Genomic DNA, 26107 nt, shown 5'->3' with positions numbered 1-26107 from the left:
TAGAGAGAACAATTGATAAAAAGAAATAGAGGTGTAACTGTGTCAGCAATATTGTTATATGCTTATATAGATAACCTCTAGAAGATAACCTCCAATCTAGATAATCCTTATTTAGGAGACAACAAAAGTAATCGCTACAAGAACTAAAGCCAGAAATGTTATTAAAAAATTGTTGTCTATTGGCAACGAAATTGGGCGTGGGAGGCAGGAAAAAGGACTTGTTTTCATTTTAAACCCCACTATATTTTTGAAATTTTTGTTTCTTTTACTCTTATAATAAGAACAAAATTTAAAACTTTTTTTACCTAGAAAGGAATGTCTGTCATTCTGGGGAAAGATAAACATTATCTTTAGAACACTTGCTGCATTGTATTTTTATACTCACATTTTTTAAACAAAATAGTATCTCATTGTCTTCGGATTACCCCATCTCCTGGTCATGACAGAAGGTCTATTACTATTTTTAAAAAATGAATGCTAGAATTCATTTTCTCAATTAAGTTAGGGATTTATGGACATTTGTTCTTTCTGTCCAACTTACGGTTCTTAATTTAAATTTTCCATCTGAATTGTCCTGGACTGTTACCATGGGGACAGTTATAGGAGTTCAAAAATAAGATTTAATAGATCTTTATATTTTGAACCCTCCAATAATAGTAGTGAGGATTTACTTTCAAGTGCCTTCTGTTAGGGTACTTACTTATACTTGGCTTCGTTTGCAATTTATCTTTTTTCATAGTTGCTATTCAGTGCGTTTATTTCTCGTAACAGCACTCATCTAGACATATTTAAAACTAATTGCCTGAGTCTGTAGGCAAACCGTTTTTCTATTCTATTTGTCCTTGTTCCAGTGAATGAATGTTAGATTTGTTGTTTTTTAAGATAATCCGTAGTCAGCAGGTTAATGTGCTTAGGATACTACTGATCCATGTTTTCTTGGACTGATAAGAAAATAGAATAAATTTTTCAAATAAGAATTTTGTCATTAAAAGCTTAAGTAAGCTACATAAATAAAGAAAATAACACAGGATTGTAAAATTCAAATAACAAATCGTATGTATCCATAGTTATTTCCCCTTTAATCCTGGATTCCTTTTCTTATTGTCTCCTGATAGTGTTTACAGTGATTTATGTTCACTCTTATATTTAGGGCTAAGGCATTTAAATTAAATCACCAACAAAGAGAATACACCTTTGAAGAAGACCATTGCCATCATATCTCAAATCTCAAATTATCCTAGTGCTATTAGTCAAATTCACTCAAGTCTTTGAGTGTCAAAAGCCTACTCTGTGTCCGGTATTGTAGAAAGTGTTATGGAGAATGAAAAAGAAATAGCAGTTCCTGTCCTTGAAATGTTAGCCATTTAGTTGGAGAGATGGAATTTAGACAAATGAAAGAAATGTAAGGTAAGAACTTGTAATACAATACCTATCCTTCAGTGTTGCACATATAAATATTCAAACAATTCAGAAATGGCAAATATGAAGGAGAGCACGGTAGTAAAACCTAGTAATGGGAATAATGTTTTTATTCCAGGTTTAAAGGGATTTTAAAATTTGGATGAAATATTGACAAAGGAAATGGGCATCCAAGAGAAAATAAGACTCTGGACATTTGGAAAGAGCATGGCTTATTTGCTCATTAGAGTACACAGTGGTGTAGGGGAAATGGAATTGTGTGATTAACAGCCCTCCCTTCCCCAATTTTTTGTGCTGAAAAACCCATTGACACTACTTCTGTGTGATTCACCCAAATGATGGTTTTGGGTGGTTATAGGTTCCCTTAAGTTTCCTTTCTGTGATCCCTGCTCTTTCAATAAAGTCATGGCACAAATTCTAATTTGCCGTGCAACTAGGGTTGATCGTGTGCTATGGGAAATTAAAGAGAAGTACCTGATCAACCTTTACGGTAGGTAGACATGGAATGGGCCCAGCTCTTTCTTTGAGGCCAGATGATGATAGTGGAGGCAGCCACCACATGAGGGCAGTTATGATCAATGGTAAAGCAATTGTAGGTGGGTCATCAGCATCAAAGTAGCAGTGCTGGTCTGAGGAGGAAGCTATTGATAGGACATGAGAGCACACAGGAGGTAGCACACTGGTAAATTATCAGAAATCACTCGGGCACAGTTTAAAAGGGAGCTGGTTTCTAGCAATAAAACTAGCAGAAGCTCATTCCAGCATATTTAGGGCCACATTTGTGACCATCATTTATCATTGTACAGCTTGTCCTTGCATCCCTTTATGTATTTTTGCCACAGCAAATGGGAAAGCTAGCAGATGTTCCAAGTCTCAATAAAATTCTGAGTAGTGGTACGTGTTCTGAATCTAGGGATAGAAAATAGTAACTAGCTAGAATTAGTAGCTTTTTAAACATGGGGATGTTCTATCTATAAAATGAGAAGATTGAACAAAACAACTTCTAAACTTTTTTCTCATAAAAATTTATTAGTTAACCAATTACTGGGCCATAGATGTTTTCCATCCATCTTCCACTGTCAAAGGAAAGATCATTGATTCACTCTGCCTGTCTGCCCCCGACTCCCAAACTCAACCTTAAAAATGTATTCACATAAAACTTTGGAAATTGTCAGTTGATTTAATTTTCTTGAACATGCTGATTGAGTTTATTTTTCTTAATTTGCATTTGAAAAAGACTAATACAAAGCAGGATCGGTATTTCAACTTCATTGTCCCCTGTGATGAGTCGGTACCTGAAAGCCATCACTTGGATGTTGGCTCTACTATTGAAAATAAATGAAAGAAAACAATCTGTTTTTTCCATATAAAGGAAACACATATTTATTGTAGAAAACATTGTAAAATAAAGTATAAAGGAGACAAAATTATCCACAATCTAAAAAAAAATTATCCAGAATCCTATGTCTTATAAATGATGAGATAACATTTTCTGCCTTACAGTGCTGATGGTTTCCTATGCTAAATGTATCTGTGACTACATGTATAATTATTTCCTTAGTTTAACTACACAAAAGCAAATATGAGTCCAAAAATATGAACACAGTTAAAACTGTAGAATAAAGAACATCAAAATTTCCTTCCAGAAAAGTTTTACCAGTTTACTCTCTTACAAAAGTATGAGTGTTTAACCTCACATTTTCTTGCAAGTATGGAACAAGTCATTTGTCATTTTGATAGGTGAAAATGTTATTTTATTGTAATTGTATTCTGTACTTCTTTGGCTATAGCTTTATGTGTTTTGCCTATTTTTAAAAAGTGGACTTTTTTATTAAGTTTTGAGAATTCTTTATATATTCTGAATGCAGTTCCCTTATCAAATATGTGATATGCAAATATTTCCTCAGTTTTTAGCTTTTCTTTTCATTCTCTTAACAGTATTTTTTGAAGAGCTTTATTGTTATACTAATATTTGATGCCTTTGTATCACTTTGGTTAAAATTAAAAGGAGAAAGAGAGAGGAGAAGAGAGAAGAAAGATGGAAGAGAGGAAAACTGGTTGCTTTAGTTTGAGTTATGTGCCCAGATGTTGGCTAGGGAAAGATGACACTTTGATGTTTTCACTGAGACTGCATATAATGCGTGTCCATCAGAAGGAACAAGGAAAGGGTTGCAGTTGTTATGTGATTTCATTTGATGAAAGGTATGGGCCCTTTTGGTAGAAAATGCAATGCATGATATATTTTGTAAACAGTCACTTAAGACTCTGAATTGCACAGGAAACCAGAATGATTTAGAAAAGCAGAGAAACTGCTAAATTAAAAACTTTCCCGATGGTCTTTTTCTTCAAATCTCTTAGAATTTCCCTATTGATCAGATCATAGCTGCCTACCTAAATTGAATTTTGGCTTTCTAGTATTTTTTTGTTTTAATCAAGCCCAGATTGAAGACCACCCTGTGGTCAAAGTTCTTTCTGGGCAAAAATTCTACTGATATTGGCAGAATTACTGGGGATCAACTCATTTGGTTCCAATTTAATAATATCCTAAGTTTTCATAATATCCCTTAAAAACAGAAACTAAGAAAGACAAGTCAAGAATTGAAAGTCAAGTAGACAAAGAATATTAGTTATACCTTATACTTGTCTTTGTAACTCTCCAATTCACCTAAAGAAATCAGTGAGTGAGGATATAGATTTGTTCAGGACCTTAAACCCAAATAAATATGTTATCTCTTGCTTCCTTGTGATACCAAATACCAAAACTACTTTATCTTCAACATTGTAAACATGTTCTGTTTTTCTTTAGATCAGAAAAATCTCTGCTCCCCTTACCCACCCACACCCCACCCACAAACACTGGAAGTTCAGGAGTTATGCCTTGAGGGTTTTCTGAAGTACCCTTATATTTTTCACAGCTTCTTAGCTAGGACCTTCAGTACTGTGAATTTTTCTTACCTGATATGTGGCTGACCTTTTGCTATGTTTTCAAGATGAGATGGGCTTAAAAATTGGCTTTTATTTATGTAGTATTTTAACTAACAGGGTTATATCATTGCAAAGAAAAATTACAATTTTCTTAGAATGGATTCCATTATCCAGGACACAATTTATCCTAATGAGAGTAAATTCTTCACACTTGACAGATTACAAACCATTTAAAACTTACCTATACAGATTACTAGAGACAATTAACAGGTTTTCTGGTTCTCACCAACCACTGCCAGCAACGGGTTCCCAACTTTTTAAAAATAATCACATCTCTACATGACTTGCTTAGTCTTTGGTAACTGAAACTCTTTCCTGAGAATCTACGTATTAGCAGTCATTTTGTGACTTAAAATGACCTCTCCAAGGTCTCAGACTCTGGGTCTTCCTAACTGCAAACCTTTCTCCCTGTTCGTACATGAAGGCCCTTAGTGTTCTGATGCAAACCCAGGGGAATCATCCCAGACCAGGTGTTTACTTCAGCCTTTCCCTAGACCCACGTCTCCTCGTCTAAGCAATGGCAGCCAAACAAGGGGAGCAGTATACTGACTTGGTTTTAGCATCTTCCTTAAACTTGATGGTATCTCATGCTGTGTAATCTTTACTACTTATTGAAAATAAATGACATTATTCAGCAAGCAGGCTTACTTCCCAAGAAATTTTATCACTTTCTTCTTCACACACTGTATCCAACATTGTAGTATTTTAAATTCTGCCAATCTTCTTTATTACCCAAAGAAAGAGAATCCCATGGCTGTCTAACTTCTGTTTAGGAGCTGACTATTCCTTGAACAGACTTATTGTAAATGTCCCCAGAAATTTCTGGTTTAGTATTGTTTGTTAACGGATCATCTCTTAATTCTGAAACTAGGACATATTAGGCAAGATATCCCATGACAGATCTCAGTTCACTCCTAGGACATGATCCTTTATCAGAAATAAATTTAACCCAGAGGGTCAAGTTTTTTGTACTCACCAGAGTTTGCCAATGGACAAGAGACAAGAATTAATAGATACACTCATAGCAGGTAGGCCACTGGAGAAGTCCATGATTTTGAAATGCTTTGGAAACAAAGGAGATTTTTATTTTTTAATTATGGTTATGTATGTATATAGACACACACATATATCTTAGTCTTTTGGGGCTGCTATAACAAAAATACCATAGGTTGGGTGGCTTAAACAGCAAACATTTATTTCTCACAGTTTGGGAGGCTGTGAAGTCCAAGATCAAGTTGCCTACAACCATCACTATGATCTATTTCCAGAACTTTTTCATCATCCCAAACAGAATCCCTGTCCCATTAAACAGTAACTCCTCATTGACCCCTCTCCTCAGCCCTGGTAACCTCTATTCTGCTTTCTGTCTCTACGAAGTTTCCTGTTCTAGGTACCTCATGTAAGCAGAATCATACAATGTTTTTTCTTTTATGTCTGACTTACCTCACATAGCATAATATAACATTAATGTAAGTATGTTAATATAAACATAAAGTATTTTCCACAGTGGCTGCAACATTTTACATTCCTGCTAGTAATGCATGAGGGTTCCAATTTCTTCATATCCTTGCTAACCCTTGTTACTTTCCATATTTTTAATAGCCATCCTTAAAGTGTGAAGTAGTAACAATGAAAGTTTTACCTTAGCAGTTAACTCAGGTAAAAACAGAAACAACTTTTAAATGTTGTAGTACATCCTAAGGAGTTGGCTGTCATAAAGGTTGAAGCCATGCAACAACAGATAGCAGGGAGGCCAAAAAAAAGCCTAGATAATAAATATGGCAGGCAGGCCTCACTAAGGTTCTGGCTCTATTGAGAGTCCTAGAAGCCAGTTCTTTTGAGAGATTGAAGGAAGCTATTACAGAATGCCAGGGATTAGCTCCAAAATATGAAGTTATTGGAAAAATTCCAGTTGTAAATTGCATGAAGATAATCTCTGACACTTCAGAGTGGGTACTGGGTGACAGTAGAGGACTTTAACTAGAACCTTGCCAAACATTTCAAATGAAATTACCTACCATAAGAAGGACAAATTGACCACTATAGTCAATCCACATTGTTGGGGAAATTTTTACTAAGATTACTGAGGAATCTTTGGTATGTCTGTGTGTGTAAAGACAGGACATGGACAAGAGCCCAAGCTTCTAGGTCCCTGTGAACATTTTTAAAGGAGTTCAAATGACTACCTCCTTTATGGGTTTTTAATACGTCCTTCTGATCATTGTTTGCTTATTCTTAGAGTCGACTGAAACATTTCCTTCCTGGAGAGCTATGGTTCTGACAGTAGCAAACACATTGTTGATTTTATGTTCACAAATTGGGGAATTCCAGTCTATTTATCCAGTGATAGGGGCACTCACTTTACTGAGACTATTAGAAATTTTGTAAAGCCTTGATCTTATTCACAAACTTCATTTTCTTATCTCCTCAAGCCTCAAAAAAAAAAAAAAAAAAAAAGAAAAAGAAAAAAAGAGACCAAATTAATGATATTGTAAAAATGAAATTAGCAAACTTGTCTGACACTTTGGGACTTCCTCTGACTCAGGAGCCTGAGTTTCATACCTTCTGGTACTTGTAAATTGTCACCACATGAACTGGTTACAAATTACGCCATGAGATTGCTTCTCTGATTTTGGACTCTACTTCAGACATACATGGCAAATGACTGCAACGCATTCATGCTATATATTCAGTCTTATTGTAACAGGTTCAAGTTGTCTTTCCTTTACATCCTCCCAAGCAACTTTATATGGCCTAAAACCTGAAGATTTCCTCTTTAGGAAAGGACGCAAAAGTGGAAAAAAAAACTATTAGGAGGCATGTTGAAGAGAACTCCGTCAGATACGTCCAGCCACTATAACAGCAGTTACACTCTAGGGTGTAGATCCCTGGATTTGTGTCTTCCAGTTAAAAGGACACAAGATTTCTCTTGTGCCCTCTGTATTCATTATCTGTTGCTGAGGAATAAATTATTCAACAAATTATCCCCAAATTTGGTGACTTAAAACAGTAAATGTTTATTATTCCACATAATTTCTGAGAGTCTGAAATATAATGTCTAAAAATGACATCGTTGGGGATTTTGAGTCAGGGTCTCTCATGAGGTTACAGTCAAGCTATTGGCTGGGGCTCCAATCACCTGAGGTCTTGGCTGGGCTAGACAATCCATTTTCAAGATTATTCACATGACTGTTGTCTGGGAGCCCTCAGTATCTCATCAATGGACTGCTCCATAGGGCTGCACAAGACATAGCAACTGGCTTTCTCCACAGCAAAAATGATCAGAGACAAGAGACATAGAGAGGGAGAGAGAGAAGGAAGAAGAGAGAGAGAACACAACAAAGAAGGAAGCCAAAGTGTTTTATTATTTAATCTCGTGAGTGACATACCATCACTTCTGCCATATTCCATTGATCACACAGACCAACCTTTGGTACAGTGTGGAACTTAACAGGAGCGTGAATACCAGGGATGAATACCAAGAAGTGGTAGGCTACAATACTCTCTGACACCTGAAGTGCCATTCTAATGTCTATTGTAAAACTAAGATTTCTTAAGAATCCTTTAGAAGCAGATGGTCTTTGAAAGCAGACAGCTTCCACCTAAGAGTTTTGAATGAAGAAGAAGGCTATGTAGAATAGATAAACAAGATTACACTGTATAGCACAGGGAAATATATACAAGATCTTACGGTAGCTCACAGAGAAAAAAATGTGACAATGAATATATATATATTCACGTATAATTGAAAAATTGTGCTCTACCCTGGAATTTGACACAACATTGTAAAATGATTATAAATCAATAAAAAAATGTTAAAGGAAAAAAGAAGAAGAAGAAGGCTGCATGGCATGGGCAGCTTCTCCTCCGTACCTGTGGAACAGATTCTAGAGGACTGGAGCCACAGATTATCATTCTTTAATCTGTATGCTCTTGTTAGTTATTTCTTTAGCCATTTCCCCTTCTTTTCTGATTAAAATTCTGAATTTTAAAGAAACACACTTGTTATTTTTTATCCATGCTACTTGTGAGTTCTCTGTGATCAGTACTGCTTTCTACAATCCTATTCTGTCCTAAATATAAGTCCAATACTTGGATGCAATTTGTTCATCATTTGAATTTGGGTAAAACATGTAACTGAGCCAATGACTGAGTTTACAACCACTTTCTCTGAGTGTCAACTAGCTCCCTTTATTTCCATTTCCTTATAATGAAAAAATTTGGTTTCATCAATCATTTGACTCAATTGCTGATGTGTGGATTTGGTTGTTTTGGTTGTTTTTGTTTGTTTGTTTTTGTTTTGTTCTGTTTTGTTTTTGGTGGAGGATAGCACAGCAAGCGGATAACCAAAAACTAAAACACACTACCATGTCATACCTAGGATGATAGAAAGGGGGGGATTGTGTAATACCCAGGTATCACTTGTAGGAGCACACCTCTATGTAACTGAACTTGTACACAGGTAAGACTCAGCCAAAGAACCTGTGTAATTTATTTAACACCTGTCTCATGTTTACAGACCTTACAAACAAGGTTTACTGTATAGGAAATCTTTGAATTCCCTGTAAGACAGAACATTTCATCTGTTTTGTAACACCTTTACTATATATTCTCCCACTGAGTACCTAAATACCTTTGAATATTGCCAAAACTATAAAAAAGACTTGGCATCCACAAACAAGTCATTTGCCTAAGAACTTGTTATTGGGCAGCCCCCTACCACAGGTATTGAATTTGTGGCACAAAAGCCTATTGGCTACTACCGACAAATTGGATAGGTATTTGTTGCGTTAGTAAATTGATGCCTGTTTCAGGGTAGTCAGTAGTCTCTGATACCACTCAGGCTACGTTTTGGTCCACTAGTTAAACTCTCAGAAAAGGAGATAATTGTATAGATTATTTCAAGGAGGAGAAAAAAATAAACATCTGTTGAGATCTGAAACTTTAACTACTCAAGAAAGATTAGGGAAGGTTTTCTTCTTTTCTAAGACTCTTTATATCATTCTTTACTAGAGGTATAGATGATGAGGAAAATCTTAACTTGTCATTGTTCAGAGATTAAAGGGGAGTTAGATAATGTCAGAAATCCTTAGAACTCCTCTGTTCAAAAAATAAGAAGCCCCAGACATCATTGAGTTGCAGAGGTATTACAAGTACACTTTAGGAAAAGAATATTGCATTTACATTCCTATGGATATTTCTGAGACTCTTAATAACACTAAGAAGGTCCAGGAAACAAAGAAAATGATGAGATTAGGCCATTTGGCTAATATACCCATATCTAGCCTGAGTTTTTTAGTAGATGCAAGCTGTTCTTTTAGTTTAATTAGATCACCATTGGCTTTTGGCTTAGATATGGACTACAGAATCTGATCATAGTATATGTATGTGTGTATGTATAAATACGTAACCTTTTGAATCTTAAGTGCCTTTCATAGGCACTGTTCCATCAGATGATAATCTACCAAAAAGAACAAGAAAACTTGATGTGTGTAATTGTTGAAATGACCAACAACAGAACTCTGGTATATCAAGATGGCTCTACTAACATCTATTTAATCATTTCCCCGTATAATAACCATCTATACTCTAGGTCAGGCTGAAGAATGATCAAAAGGGAAAACTGAGAGGAAGACTGTCTGCTTCAGAAGGACTTCAGTGAGATTTTAGACCAATGATGTCAACCTTACTTGTTTGTTCCAAGAAGGTTTTACCTGGGAGAGATACAACAATAAACCAATAAACAACTTCACTCTTTGCTTCAGGAATTTGCTATAGATCAGTTTAATGGAGACAATAATCTGCTCGCCTGGGCAAACTGTTCACTTAACAAACAGGTGTTTACTTTCCAAATGTGTTTGCTATGTCTGCCAATCCTAAACTATTATGTCACAAATTATTATTAAATCCTAGTTAGTTTCATGACTTGAAAAACTCACCTTCAGCCACTTGCGCTCAAACTCGAAGTCTTATAAATATCTCACTCCTGACATTCTTCTTCTGAAACGTGGCTAATACTCTGTCGAGGTGGTATTCTGCCTTAGTGCAGTAAGTCCAAATGAGCTTGGTTTGGCTTGTTGGGTGATATTTTGGGGAGTTCAGCAAGATGTCATACAAGTACCTTTTGAAAAAGATAGGATTTCTGTTTCTCGTAAAGTTTTAGAGTTCATGGTTTTGTTGAGGAGATTACTGTAGGAGTGTAGAAAACTAACTTTTTAAAGATTGAAAGAAATTGTTATTGACTTCTAAAATTTTTTCCTTTTAAAATTTGCTTAAAAACTAAGTATATTATGGAAGTCTAATAAACCAGAACAGTTGGTCTGTGAGGGTTAATTAGTATTCTTTCAGAAGGTCAGAAGTTATTTCCATATATTAAAAAAGTTTTGAAATATGTAATTGAGGTGAAAAAAGAATCAATTGCTGCCTGCTCCTTCAATGGCAAACATTTCCAAATCAAAAGTAAGAAAAATATAGACAAGCTATTGTGGACAATGTGATGAGAGAGAGGTATTGAGAGTGAAATGAAAAGAACTTTAAAACATGAAGTAATGCAGGGCATTTAAAGTAAAGATAACATTTAGAATAAGGTTTGTTTGAGATAACATTTGTTAAAATTAGTCCTGTATCTATCAAATTGAGTATTGATTTTGTGTATTTATATATTGTGCTGACTAAAAGTGAAATGATGAAACTTAGAAATTTGGAAACTAGGATGGGGAGAAAAGAGGACAGTTGAGTGACTTAAATTTCAGTTAAAAATCACTGACTGCAAGTTATAAAAGGACTGTTTAGATTTCAAGGGAAAAATAAGAAAGTTAGCTATTTAAAATAATACTGTAACTGACTTTCTTTCAAAATAATATGGATTAGTTGCGCCATACTTTTTCTTATTTGAAGTAGGAGTTTTATAAGGTTATTCTTTTATTTTTACTTTGTCTATGTCAAGCCATTCCATATGTTGGAAAAGAAAACGATCCAAGGGAACTGTGATTGATTAAAGAAGCTTTATGACTAGTATTCTGGGTGTTATAGAAACTATAACATATTAACAAAACTTATTTATAAAAAGGAATGTAAATTTGGCCATTAACTGACTTAGTAGTGATTTTTTATTTTAGTGCAATTATGCTTATAGTTTTCCTAAAAGCTAATCATGTGCCACCACGACATACTCCTTTTACAAACACTGACTCTCAAAATATCTGTGTGAGATAGAGGGACAGAAATTATATTTCACTTTTAATGAAGTGATAATAATTGAAGTCAAGTAGATTGGACAGTATTATACACAGTAGAAGTGTTTTGCAAATCCCCCTGTGTATTTTCTTCATTGTTGATATATGTTACCAATGAGAATATTGTACAACCAGAAAACAAAACTCCCCTTTATAGATAAAACATTGTAAGGACTGTGAATAGAATCACAAATCAGTGGTCACATGCTGATAATATTTCTTCAGTAGAAACCATCTCTATTTCACACGATTATGGAGAATCACACTTTCCATGTTACAATGCTTAAGAATACTCGTGATAACCAGAGACCCAAGCTTCACTATGGCCAGCGTGAGAAAGCATACCTTCCCACAACACACTCAAGAGTCCTTCTTTGAACCTCTCAGACCAGTACATGCCATTTACTGATTGGCTTAGGCCTGGATAATTTGGACCAGTGACTGTGGAAAGAAAGATGGAGTTGCCCAAACTGCCTGCGGTCTGATTCCTTCCTCGAACTGGGGTTGTTATCTTCTGACCTATGTGGTGGCAAGAATGGATATTGGAAAGACAACTGCAGTGTAATACTGCCTGTCTCCAAACTTATGGTTTTGCTGCCTCTCTGGAATTCAATAGATTCTTCCCTTCTTTCTGCTTATTGAAATATTTCTCATCTTGTAAGCATAAGGTAAAGATGTACCTTCTTACTACAAGATACTGTCTTTAACTTCTCTGTTAGATGTTTATTTTATACCACATGATGCTATGGCTGGATTATATTCTACTATTTGGAGTTGATCAGATTTTTTTTTAATGGTTTGGGAGTATGAATCAATAACAAAATGTACCCTTATTTATCAGTCTGGATTTCTTCACACGGGTCCCTTTTGTCTTGAAAGTCAGATTGTATACTCTTACTGGCAGGGATTTTACCCTTTATTTCTCTTGTACCTCACAGAATTGGGTTCAGGGTATAAACAGCAGATTATTATTGCCTAATTCTTAATGATCCAAAACATAACATTGCTTATTATCATTATGTTCTTGGCCATTAACATTTTAAAACTTATTTTTAGAGGTTATATTTGCCTTTATCTTAAAATGCTATCAATTGTAGTAATTAAAAAAAAAAACCCCAACCTTAAAAATTTCTATTTAATCCCACAGTAGTTTTAGCTTCTTGTGTTTCATGTCAAGTAAATACATGTTATAGAGGAAGGAAGGCTATATACAGAAATTATTTTAAACTGGAGATTCTCAGCCATGGGAGAACTGTTACTCAAACTCCCTTGAGTGCTTAATAATTATTTGGTCCTATTACCCTCTAGTTCATGTTTGCTTATTCATTGGAAAATTAAAATAAATGCCCTAATTATCATAATGGTTTTATCATGTATCAATCTTCTTTGTAACTCCTCTGAGAAAGAGTGGTCAATGAGGCATTCTACATAGGAAGGTTAGGGGTTTCATGACTTTAATCTGCATATCAAACTCGTAATTCCAAATGCTAATAGTTTTCTCAGGCTCCTTCTAATAGCTGCATTGTTTTATTTATTCTGCTTAATGCAATTTCTAAATAAATTATGAATTACCATCAGCCTTCTCTAAAATACGATTATTTGAATCATAGAAAAATGATTGATATGCTGTAAATTATATAGTTCTTAAGACTGTGGATCCTGGAGCCCCACAGTCTGTGCTTAATTCTTAACTGAATGACCTTAAATACTAGTTGAATGACATTGGACAAGTTACTAAACTTCTCTGTGCCTCAATTTTCTCATTTGTAAAATGGTGATTCTAGTAGTATCTGGATTGTAGGATCCTTATGAGGGTTTGGTTTAATTTCATTTCTGTGTATGGGTTGTATACAAAATGTCTTCATAGAATTACAGAATTAGAGATGGTAAAATCAGTTTATTTTATGGAAAGAAGACTACTCTTAGATACCACTTAAATTAGTATATGTAAAATGTCTAATTTATTATATGTACACCAGGGCATCTTTTTAGAACCCAAAGGAGCAAATGCAACTGTCAGCCACTTGGTGTGGAAGTGGAATCAGGACAGTAGCAGAAATCAAGACAGTATCTCTTTTTTTTTTTTTTTCTCTTCCTGTCTCGTAAGCTATCAGGGCTCTCTGCTAAGATTTCTGTGTCTGTCTGCTTCATGATTCTCTGTTAGTAGATAGAGTTCCTCTGCTCCATTTGCTTATGACTAACATAGATCCCCCCACCTTGGTGTTGCATCCTGTATCAGGTCAAGTGCCCAGCAGAGATTGAGTTCTTGAGTCCTTGAACTTAGTTTTGGAAGAAATTCCAGTTGGTTCAGCTCAAGTCAGGTAACCATCCTCATCCTGTCAGCTAGACCGAGCAGAGGGGTCAGATGACCGCCTGCCCATTCAGTAGGGGTTGTGGGGCCCGTACTCCATAGAATATTCACTTGACAGGGACATTGATTAGTATGTACCTGGTAGATCTGTTTTGGAGATGGGCTTGAAAATTTAACAGAAGCACTGTAAAATCAAAGCAGAGAATATCAATTAAGCAATCTTCTAATCAATTTATTTTTAAAGTTTGGAAGACATACATTTCTGCTGATGACAATTTGTAATGACAAATTTTTTTTTCTCAAATCATTACAGAAACTTTGAACATAAATTTGATTATGCTTTTACCATCATGATTATGACCTTAAACTAATCTTGTGTTTCACTCTGGAGAGCTTTACAAAGTGATGCACTTGGAAAATATTTCATCCAACTCTGGGTGAGTAGGAACTTTGAAAAATGCCATAACAAAATGCAAAAATGCCATAGGTAGTTTAAGTAGATACTATCAATTGCCTAAATGGGGGTTAGCCAACACTCTGAAAAGGAAATAAATTCAAGACAATGTGAATATGCTAAAATTTACCCCTGCTTCTCTTTGTGGTCTGGAACAAGATATCATGGCATTAGGATAGGAATTTCCTTGGAAATGTGAGAGTCCAGCAGTGAAATAGAGGAGTTGAAGGAATAGAGGGGGAAAACGTAAAGGATAATAAATAATAATAATCTACTTTTATGTATAGGTAGGTAGGTAGGTGGGTAGGTAGGTAGGTAAGTAGGTAGGTAGATAGATCAATCTACTGATTCTGTTTTTTTCTGGAGAAGCCTGACTGATACATAGCCTCCTCGTTCTTGACTCCGGTGGCAGCCCAGTAGTGGGCATATGAGCCTCTGCCAGTTAGCAAATGTCCAGGCAGTGAATGAGATGCTAGACACAGGAAAAAGCACTTTCAGCAGCCTGTTCCTTCTGTTATCTAATTTGATTTTCACAGTGAGTATTGAGCTGGATGGCATTATTTTCTTTACTTTGCAAATGAGTAAGTGAATTCTCAGAAGTTGAGGAACCAACTCCAGTCCTTACATACAGTTAAAGGTTGATTCTGGAACAGAGCCCTTTCTTTCGATCTATTTTGAGATTTAAGACTCGATTGTTTATACCGGATTATAAAACTTAAAATCTATTTGCTGCTGGAATCAATGAGCCTGTATATTTCCTCAGTATTTAAGACTTCAACAAATACAAGAAAAGTCAAATCTGAAGAAGTGATTTAATATTTAGTTTTTTTTATTTTTAAAAGACTTTTTAAAAAAGTTGCTAGGAAGAAAAAAAATAACCTAATTCAATACCCATTTCTATATGCTTCCTTTTCAGAGCTTTGACAGAGCTGTCTTTTTCATTGTGACATAAACACTCTCTCCACAGTTACTAAGAAATTAAGAAAACCTCATTTATTTTTCCAGGGTCCATTAACAAGTCCACATTTTATTTGTCTTCCATCTTCATTTTCAGCTGTGCTTTGCTAATAAGAAAAAGCTAACTTTTTTTTCTAGCAATCAAAATCCATTCACAATACCGATTTCCAATTATTTAAAGAATGAATTGCATTTTGCAATTTTGGCTGGTTTAAAAAGTGGATTCAGTAAATATCTTGCCTGGAAAAAGAGATAATAGGTTCATCATGGATATTGTCCCTTAAGTCGGAGTTACACAACAGTAGTTTGTTTAATCCTTTCCTTTCCCTTGCCCCTGGTAATAACATTTCATTAACATTTTAAACTCCATGGAAAAAAAATATATTTCAGTTTAAAGCTTTAATAACCTACCTAGGATATGTTTTACATGAGCCTGCATTTCTTTTTTAAAAAAAGAAGCCTCGAACAGGTTCTAATATTAGTTTTAATTTTGAATTCTCAGCAGTGTCTGTTGACCCGATGAAACTTTCAATACTGAGTTTGAGCCATATTTATGCTGTGAAGAAAGACCAAACCCTAACTGCATGGACTCAGGGTACAAATGAAGCAGGTTTGTATGTCTGGTTTTACCCTGTTTATGCAATGAAGGAATATCCTTCAAACACAATCTTGATCACTGGCACTCCTCAAACCACCCATATTTGCCATGTAATACTTCCATTTCTTCTCTGCTGGATAAGGAGGATGGATACCTCTGTTATATACAGGCTTACTGGGCATCAGTCCTCTGGAATTTGGTATTTAAAAAAATATAAACTAATGATCTTCTAGAAATCTTTTTGGAGAGTTACTAATTTTCTTTACAATTAGCTTTAAAAATGAAAGTATTAACTGAATGTATGAAATAGCTAAATTAAACATCAACAAACATGCGTTTAGCTCTGCCCCCTTGATGATGACAGCTGCCTTACCGTTTGTCCCACTGCCTTCTCCCTTCCTTCTCCTTTTTCCTCTTCCCACTTCTCTTTATGCCAGGTGATTCAGTCTTTACTCAATACCCGGTTTTGTAAGTAGGCTTTGCTTCCCTGGGTATTTCCCCTTCCCCTGCAGTTGCTCTGACTGTTGTTAGCTTTCTCTTTCTGCTCCAACTTTTCTCACCTTTGTTCTTGATATTAAATGACTCACGGACCTCTGTGATGCTGTGTCCATTGTTGCTTCTTCTCTCCGTGCCTACCCATGCAGGGCCACCTGCCCAGGCTCCCCCCCATGCCTTGTGGGCTGCACAGGCTTTCCCTGAGCTCTCTGATTTCCCCTCTGTGCTGCTTATCTGAGCCCAAACATCACATGCTTTGGGGTCACATGCTTTTGGGTCACTTGGCCCATAGGGAAAGAGATCGTATCACCTGTTTCATAAAAGGGGTGTTTTTATTTAGATTTTCTACCACTGCTTCACGTTCCCTCTGTGGTTTCAGTAGAGATGTGTACCAGTCAGCAGATGTCCTGCTTTGGACACTAGTCCAGTCATTGCATTACCATTTAGCCATATATACCTCCCTCTTCTTGTCTGAATGACAGGTAGAACAATTTTCTTCCTTTAAAAAACTAAAGATTTTGTAGAGAAGTGGGCTGGCAAGAAACTCCCTTGAACCAAAAGATTATTCTAAAATGCTTTCTGGTCTTCTTCTTATAGTGACATCATTGTAGCTATGAAGCAGGATTAAGGGGTTATCTTCCAGAACTTTTAAATTCTTAATTACTTACTGCCCACCTCATGCAAGTTGCTTAAGACCTGGAATTATTGAGGGCTTACGGTAAGATTTCATGTGTGTGAAATTGAAACAAACTTTAAATGAAAGCTTCAATGATCAGTAAAGGGCATAAGGCGCATGATTCATTCATTCAGTAAATATTTATTAAGGAGTTTTTTTTTTTAACTTTATGGTTTTTTTAAACTTACTCTTTTTTATATGATTCTTTTTTTAAATTTATTTTTCCTGATATTTTATTTTATTTTAGGTTGGGGGAGGTAATTAAGTTGTTACTTATTTATTCATTTATCAGAAATACCGGGGATGGAACCCAGGACCTCCTGCATGCTAAACACACGCTCTACTGCTGAGCTATACCCTCCCCCCAATTAAGGAGTTTTTACTGTACCATTTTAGATGCTGAATAAAATAAACTCTTTGTATTCAGGTAGCTTATATGCTAGTCAGAGGGGGCAGGCAATAAATAAGTTAGTATATAATGTAATGTCAAGTGGTGAAAATGTGTGATAGGAAGAAGAAATTAAGATTTAGTCTTAATCAAACCAAATAATATATTGAAGTCAGAATTTCTTTTTTTAACCTGGCCACCTAATACAGCCTCTGTAGTCTTCTCCTAAAACATAAACACTGTTTTGTCATCTGATTTGTAATGAGATTTTAGAGCATAAACTTTGTGCTAAAATATAACACGCAGAGGAGGAGTGCCTAAATCATAAGTGCACAGCTCAGTGGACTTTTTTCATGAGCAGTTACACTACTACTACTCAGATCAAGAAACAGAGTATTATGAACAGCCCAGAATCCTCCCTTACACTCTTTCCAGTCCCTACCATCCCTCCCAAAGGTAACTGCTATCCTGACATCTGTGCTACCAGCTAATCCTGTGTATGTTTAAACTTTAAATAAATGAAGCTGCACAGTCCTTTTTCCCTTGTATTTGCTTTCTTTCCTTCACTGAGATTATCAATGTTGTGTGTATTTTATTCCTGTTACTGTGTAACTATTACTATTGCAGTATTTCATTCTATCCACATTTAATATTGCCTTATCTGAATATACTATAATTTATTGGTCAATTCTACTGTGAAAAGGCATTTTGTGGTTTCCTATTTTGGGGTGTTACAAATAGTGTTACAATGAACATGATTGTGAATGCCTTTTGATAAACATACTTTTGCATCTCTGCAGTGTGTATACATAGGAGTAGAAATGCTTAATCATAAGTTATGTATGTATTTAATGTTAGCATATATTGCCAAACAGTGGTTACACCAATTTCCATTTTTTAAAAGAGTTTGAGTTATTCACAATCTCATGAACACTTGGTGCTATCCTTTTTAAATATTAGCCATCATTGTGCTATTTCACTGTAGTTTTCCTTTGAATTTCCATGATGTGTAGTGCTTTTGATACATATTTATGTTTATTGTCCATTTGATATCATCTTATGAGGTGCTTGTGTAAGTCTTTTGTTCATTTTTTTAAAAATTGGGTTGTCTGTTTTTTTCTAACTGATTTGAAGGAGCTGTTATATTTTCTAGATACAAATCCTTTGTTGAATATATGAATTGAAAATACTTTCTTTCACTCTATGACTTACCTTTTTCACTCTCTCAAAGGTGTATTGGAAAAAGTAGAAGTTCTTAATTTTAATATACTCTAGTTGATTAAATTAATCTTTTATTTTATGGTTAGTGCCTTTGAGGTGCTTAAAAGTTTGTTTGGCCATCCTTAATATAGTTTCCTATGTTATCTTTAGAAGCTTTTAATTTTAAACTTTACATTTAAACCTAAAATACATCTGGAAAAGATTTTTTTAATGGTATGATGTAAAGGTCAAGATTCTTTTTTTTCCCCTCAGGCAGGCATGCCACAGTTCAGTACCATTTATTAAAAATGATCCTTTCCTCGACACAGGTTCTTCGTCCCTCAAGTCCTGGCTTCCTTGATTTAGGCCTGAATTCAGAATTTTATCCCCCTAGCCTCTTGCAGCCATTCAAAGTGCTACTTATCAGCTGATATCTGCTTTTTTACTGACCATCCTTATGTTTCTTGCTCCAAAGTCCTACAAATTTGGAAAATAACTCAAAGGGAAAACTGGCACACAGGTGTCAAGCTAATTCTCATGAACATCTTGTTTCTTTGAGTGCTTGGCTCCTCAAGTCCTGGTGGCTCTGAAGCTCTCCAGTACCTCTAAAATCTTTTTAAAAAATTTTATCCAGCTTTTCCGGGTGTTTTTGGTGTGAGTTTTGGTCTGTTAGTAGTTACTTAGTCATAGCTAAAAGTGGAAGTTGTAATGGCATTTTCTTCTATATAAAGAATGCTCTACTGAAAAATGATTATTCATCTGGTGCTTTAAAAACACCAGAGTAACATCTTAATTAAACCTTAGACCAAAGCAGCCTAAGAAAGACTGAGATATTAGGCGAAGGATTGAGTACTGCAGGTCATAATTCATCAACAAGTAACGAGGGACATGAGATTACCATTATTGTACTAATATTAGAATATTAGACTGTGATCAAACAGAACATTAATGAAAAGAGGCTGAATAGGTTGGTAATAATCCAGTGAGATTTAACAGCCACTTTCTCAATGCCTTGTGTAGGAGACACTCAGTTTCCTGCTCTTGAACGAGAGCAACCATGGTGTACCTTATCCTACTTCACCTGTTTCCAATGAGAAAAATCACAGCTCTTTCGGTAGCAAGTTCTCACGGGAGTGCTTGCTTGTACTCTGCTGCCTCTGCAAAAAAAAAAAAAAAAAAAAAAAAAAGAGAAAGCATGTACTGCAGAGTGTCCTGACACCAGTTTTAGCAACAGGCTTCTTCAGACCTGTGAAAGACAGATAAAAATAAAGTCACAGCCTCAACGGGGAACAACGTACGTTTGAGAGAGGGCCACTTGAGTAGGGCCAGCTGTTACAGCTTGTAGACAATAAATATTCCAGGCTGCATAATAGAAAATGGAAAACAGAAAAGACTAATGCACATCAGGGCCAGCCTCATCCCACCAGACGACTTTACCCTCTGCTGACCGGAGGTCCCCTTGTGGCTGCGTGCCCTGTAGCATTTGGGACTAAGAGGAGGCTGCGTATTCTGAAGAGGGAGGTGCCAACAAGTCACCTATGGTGAGTATTTCTCGATACAGCCTTTTTTAGTATCTTTAAAAACTGCTTTGTATACACCAGGACCGAGAGAGTGATATATCTAAGACTTACAGGAGATTACCATCTAACAAGTATGTTAAACCAAAGAGAGTTCTTCAGTCTGGTGGGTGACTTAAGGCAATGATAGCGAGTGGAGGATGGAGGGCCAGCTCAATCTGGGAAATTTAGGGAAGCATTTTCGAATAAATAGCACTAAATGGAGCATAATTTTCTAACCTATAGTATCAGCTGAGCTTTGTTCCACAAGCGTCTATTCAGTACTTGTTATGTTTCAGATATTGTATTAGGTGCTGAATATAAAGATTAATAATATATAGTTGGCCTTGTCTACAGAAAGGTTTCTCAGCCTCAGCACTATTGACATTTTGGACCAGGTATTTCTTCCTAGTGGGAGGCTGTCCTGTACATGGTGAAATGTTTAGCAGCATCACTCACTAAATACTAGTAGCATCCTTCTGCCAGTAGTGACAAGCCAGTGTCTCCAGACATTTCCACATGTGCCCTGGCTGGGGGTGTGAGGGTGCAAAATCACTTCAGGGTCAAACCACTGCCTTAAAGAAATGTAAATCTAGTGGGAGACACTGAGAAGTTAATAGATAATTTAATGTTTATTTCTTTTGTTTTTTTTTTAAGGGGGTAGGTAATTAGGTTTATTTTTATTTTTTAAAGGAGGTACTGGGGATTGAACCCAGGACCTGATGCATGCTAAGCATGCACTCTGCCACTTGAGCTATACCCTCCCCACTCCAGATAATTTAAACAGTGCAAAAACGTATGGTGAATAGGGACTGCAGACAAGCTGGGGGAATGCAAACATGCTTTGGGAACAAAGAAGAGAGATACTTGGATGAGTTTTAGGTCTAGAATGGCATGTGGATAGGGTTATTGGTGGAGTCTGAATTGCTTTTGAAGTTTAAGTGGAATTTAGCTTCTTCATAAGTGAGAGTCTATGTGTAGCAAGAAATACATGAAGTCTGAAATTAGGCTGTCTGGGTTCAAATCTGAGCTCCACCATTACTCGCAGGGTGCGTTTGGATAAATTACTTTTTCCCCTAATATTCCCTCAGGGGAAAACCAGAGTACCTCCTGCAAAGGTTGTTGTACAAATAGAATCAGGGAACCATGTGACATGCTTAGCCCAATGCCTGTGTGTTATAAGCATTCAATGGATACTGGATATCCATTAGTATTGTTGTGGTTGTTGTTATTGTTTATAGTCTTGCAGAAATTCCCTCAGTAGGTTTATTATCAAAGGATATCATGTCCCCAACCTCAGAGTACACAGTCCCTTTTGGGGGTGTTCCTGGAGTGTGCTCAGGTTTTCAGCTGCCTGAGTTTTCCAACAGGAAAGTCATTTAGGAAGGAGAATTTGCCACCGACTCCAGCTGAGAATTTTGGCTACAGGGAAGACTCCTGTGAGAGTCACTGGGGAGGCTTCAGATGTTCATTAAAAATATATGTACTGTCTTGTTTTCTTACATTTCCTAAAATAGATTATAGGAATGTTTTAAGGAATCTGAAAATTGCTAAAGAAGGCCTGAATGTTAAGTTGAAAGGAGAAATTCAGAGACTCAGTAAGTACATTTACCAGATGACACTTAACCATACGAGATCTTCAGGACCTTCTAATCACTGAGCCAGACAAAATCTACTTTGTACTCACTTACCACAAACAAGCCTTTTGAGTATTTCTGGTTTTGTGGCTTTTTAGCCGAAATGTGGCCAATTACTATTTAAGTGACCAGAGGAAATCTATCTTCCTTTTGTGGCTCAGATCTATGAATTACAGTGTTTTAATAATATGTAAAATATCTGGAAAACTAGGTATTTTATGTCACTGAGTAACATGAAAAAATGTATAACTATAAACAAGTGACATGGTGTCTTACATATATAAGGTCTAGATATACATACCAGCATGCCCTGTGGGATTCGTGGATTTTCACAGCAAGCAGTTTTATACCCAAGAATTACTCCCTTTCATTGTCTATTTATCTACTGTTTTGTTGCTCTCTGTAGTAGTAAAGTAGATTTTTTTTCCCTAACAAATGGCATGCCTTTATTAAATATGATTGATCCAGTATGGAAATGATCTTTATCAGTTTGCATGTGATTCTCATTGGTGACATCTGGCAGTCAATGACCCTGAAAGATTGAACATTTTGTAGTGGATCACTCCTGTTTATCTCCTGGTCTAACTAAGCACCTGGAAGAGCTATATTATTTTAATGACAGGAGGCAGACCCGTTAATTAAATAGTTGGGGTATTAGCAATATTATCCTATGGTATGACAAACAGGATTGTCCAAAAATAACCCTGGAGAATCATGAGGGGCTGCATGCAAACTCAGCTTCTATGGTTACTTGTCTAAGGGAGTGATGACTTCATATCCCCAGCTGGAAGGGCTGCAACTTCTTACGAGCTCAAGGTCCCCAGATGCAGGCTTTCCTAGACAACTCTTATACACAGCTGACAAACCCAGATTCCCTAGCTTTAGGCTTGTACTGTTCAATATAGCAACCATCAGCCACATATGGCTGCAAAGCACTTGGAATGAGGAAGGTCTGAATTGAGATTGCTGAAAGCATAAAATACCCACTGTATTTCAAAGTCTTTGCATGAAAAAAATGTAAAATATCTCAGTAACAATTTATTTTCCATTAGTTGTATGCCAAAATTATATTTTGGATATATCAAATTAAAGAAAATAGACATTAATCATACTCATTTTAAAAAATATGACCACTTGAAAACTTAAATTTATATTATGTAGCATGCATTAAATTCTTTTGGATGGTGGTGCTCTAGGCAACCTGTATATTCTCCCACCAATGCTATTGCTCTCACCTTGTCCTAGAAGAAGGACCTACAGTGCATGCTCTGCAGAGACCTTAGTGTTGGCACATCTGTCTGAGTGAGATTCATACCTTCTCTTGTATTGACTTTTGTGGGTCAACTTGATCTTTTCAAAGTTTCCTCCCCCCCAACCTCATTTATTTTCATCTTTTATAAAAAATATAGATCTAGGATAGCCTTTATTCTAGGGTCAGTTTAGCTCTACTTCTGAGACGTGTCCCTTCTGGGATCTTACGAATGCTCTGGATAGTCAAAAAGAGCTTCTTCACACCAATTGGGTGGAATTTGAATTCTCCCAGCCCTATATGAGCCTTGGGATTGTTTTTTGCTTTTATCCTGTCTTTGTCTAGTCTTACCTTATCCGTGCACAGCTTATTGTCAGCCGCTGACTCAAGGGATCCCTATGCAGATTTCGGGATCTCTTTTTCTGCATATCTTCTTTCTTAATGGTAGCTTGTCCCACAAATTCCAGCCATTTCAGTCTCCTCAAACTCTATTTTCTAGTTCCTTAAGTCAATGCGACATCCATGCTCTGTTTGGTTAACCCTTTCCTGTGTTCTAGTCTTGAAAATGGTTCCTTCTGGAAAGCCTTGGCAATAATAGGCCCTACCTCATTTGTTTTTCTTTTCTTAGGGATCACAGTTGTGTGCTGCCTTTATTCTAATGTCTTAAAACAGTTGTTTCATATCATTTGTCCAGTCTTCTAGTTGTTTATGGTGGTGGGGCAAGTTCATTACCTAGTCCATTATGGTAGGAGCAGAAGTTCAATTTAAGAATTTTAATTTACAAAACCACAATCAGATATCACTTCACTCCTGTCAAAATGGTGATCATCAAAAAGAACACAAATGCTGGCAAGGATGTGGAGAAAAGGTAACCCTCATATATTGTTGGTGGGAATGTAAATTGGTGCAGCCACTATGGAAAACAGTATAGAGGTTGCTCAAAAAACTAAAAACAGAACTACCATATGACCCAGCAATTCCATTCTTGAGTATATATATGAGAAAAACAAAAATACTACTACATTCACACCAATGTTCATAGCAGCATTATTTACAGTTGCCAAGATATGGAAGCAATTTGTCAATGAACAGATGAGTTCTCTCTATATACACCACATCTTCTTGATCCATATAAATATACAATGGAATACTACTCAGCCATAAAAAGAACAAAATTTTGCCATTTGCAGCAATATGGATGGACTTGGAGGGTAAGTGAAATATGTCAGACAAAGAAAGACAAATACTGTATGATTATCACTTATATGTGGAATCAAAAGAATACAACAAACCAGTGAATATAACAAAAAAGAAGCAGACTCATAGATATAGAGAACAAAACTAGTGGTTAATATTGGGGAGAAGTCAGCGAGGGGCAGGATAGGGGTAGGGAAGTGGGAGGTACAAACTACTGGGGGTAAGATAGGCCACACGGATGTATTGTACCACACAAAGAATATATGCCAATATTTTGTAATAACTGTAAATGGAGTGTGAGCTTTAAAATTGCATAAAAATTAAAAATTAAAAAGAATTTTACTTTAGTATTTCCTTGTCGATTGTTAGCTATCTATTCTTTTGTTTTTCTTTAGTAGTTACTGTACATCCTACAACATACATCCTTGACTTAGAAAGTGTAATGTAAATGTATTGTTCCTGGGCAATGCAAGAAATTTAGAACATTTCATTTATGTTTAGCCTCACCTAAACTTCTGTGCTATTTTTGTCCTCTATTTTCTGTCTTCTCTCTCCATATACATGTATAGTTGACATCAAGATAGAATTTTTGTTTAATACAACTGATTTTATTTACTCTTACTTATATATTTATCCTTTCCATTAGTCCTCATTCCTTAATTCCTTTTGTCATTTCTATGCTTCCATCTATGACGGTGGTTCTTCTGTCTGAAAGCCCTGTGTTGGTGTCTTTTTAATATAGGTCTACTGGAGCATAATTCTCTCAGCTTTTATTTATTTGGACATATTTTTAGTTCCCCTGCTTTTTTGAGTAAATCTTTGGCTGGATATAGAAGTCTAGTTTGGCAGTTATTTTCTTTCAATATTTTAAAGTATTTTTGGCTTCTACTTTTTTTGTTGTGAAGTCAGCTTTCAATCTTACTATTGATTCTTTGGAGGTAATCTGTCCTGTTCTCTCGTTTTTAAGGTTGGATATATGTCTTTTATTTTTGACAGTTTTGCTCTGGTATGTCTAGATGTGCCTTTCATTTATTCTGCTTGGGAAAGACAGTGCATCTTATATCTGTGGCTTAGTATTTTTTCCTTAGTTTTAGAAAGTTATTGGTCATTAGCTGTAGAAATATTGCTTTTGCTCTATTTCTCACTCCTTTTGTGCTGAAACTTCAAGGTATGTTAGCCAAGGTTTCACCAAGCCCCAAATGTTTCTTAAGCAGTGTTCTACATTTTCTGTATTTCTTTTCCTTTTTCTTCATGAATCTGGTGTTTTCTTCTGACCTTTAATGTCTTCTATTGTGAACCACCATTTGTAGAGACAATTTGAGGCTTAGAATGATGATTCTTAGGGAATTTACTTTTATTTCTGGTAGGCAGTTAGGGTAGGTGGATCACTTTAATCTAAACAGAGATTGAGCTGATTTGAAGCTGGAATTTAGCCTTTGTGAACATTCACTTTAGACATAGGCTGTAGTCATTTGGTTTTTCCAAATGGAGGCTGTCAGTGTTTTAACCTGTGTTCCTTCTCCTTGGTACACCCTGGAAATAATTTTTTAATTCCCATTTTTTATTGAAATGTAGTTATTTTACAATGTTAGTTTCATGTGCACAGCAAAGCGATTCAATTATACATATATAAACATATATATGTATATTTTCAGATTCTTTTCCATTATATGTTATTACAAGAAATTGAATATAGTTCCCTGTGCTATACAGCACACCCTTGTTGTTTATCTATTTTATATATAGTAAT

General features: G+C 35.9%; 1 protein-coding gene across 1 annotated transcript in view; it reads left to right on the top strand.

Moving 5' to 3' along the window:
• Positions 1–26107, top strand: part of GRIK2 (glutamate ionotropic receptor kainate type subunit 2) — a 926084-nt gene that overhangs the window by 25435 nt on the left and 874542 nt on the right. The window contains exons 3-4 of the mRNA XM_074368582.1: positions 14264–14387; positions 15864–15971. The gene's annotated coding sequence lies outside the window, so the exon portion shown is untranslated. The remainder of the gene's footprint in view (positions 1–14263; positions 14388–15863; positions 15972–26107) is intronic.

Source organism: Camelus bactrianus, chromosome 8 (genome assembly GCF_048773025.1).
Source record: "Camelus bactrianus isolate YW-2024 breed Bactrian camel chromosome 8, ASM4877302v1, whole genome shotgun sequence".
NCBI classification, from domain to species: domain Eukaryota; kingdom Metazoa; phylum Chordata; class Mammalia; order Artiodactyla; family Camelidae; genus Camelus; species Camelus bactrianus.
Note: the sequence above shows the minus strand (reverse complement) of the source record. Positions and strands in the feature narration are given on the sequence as shown.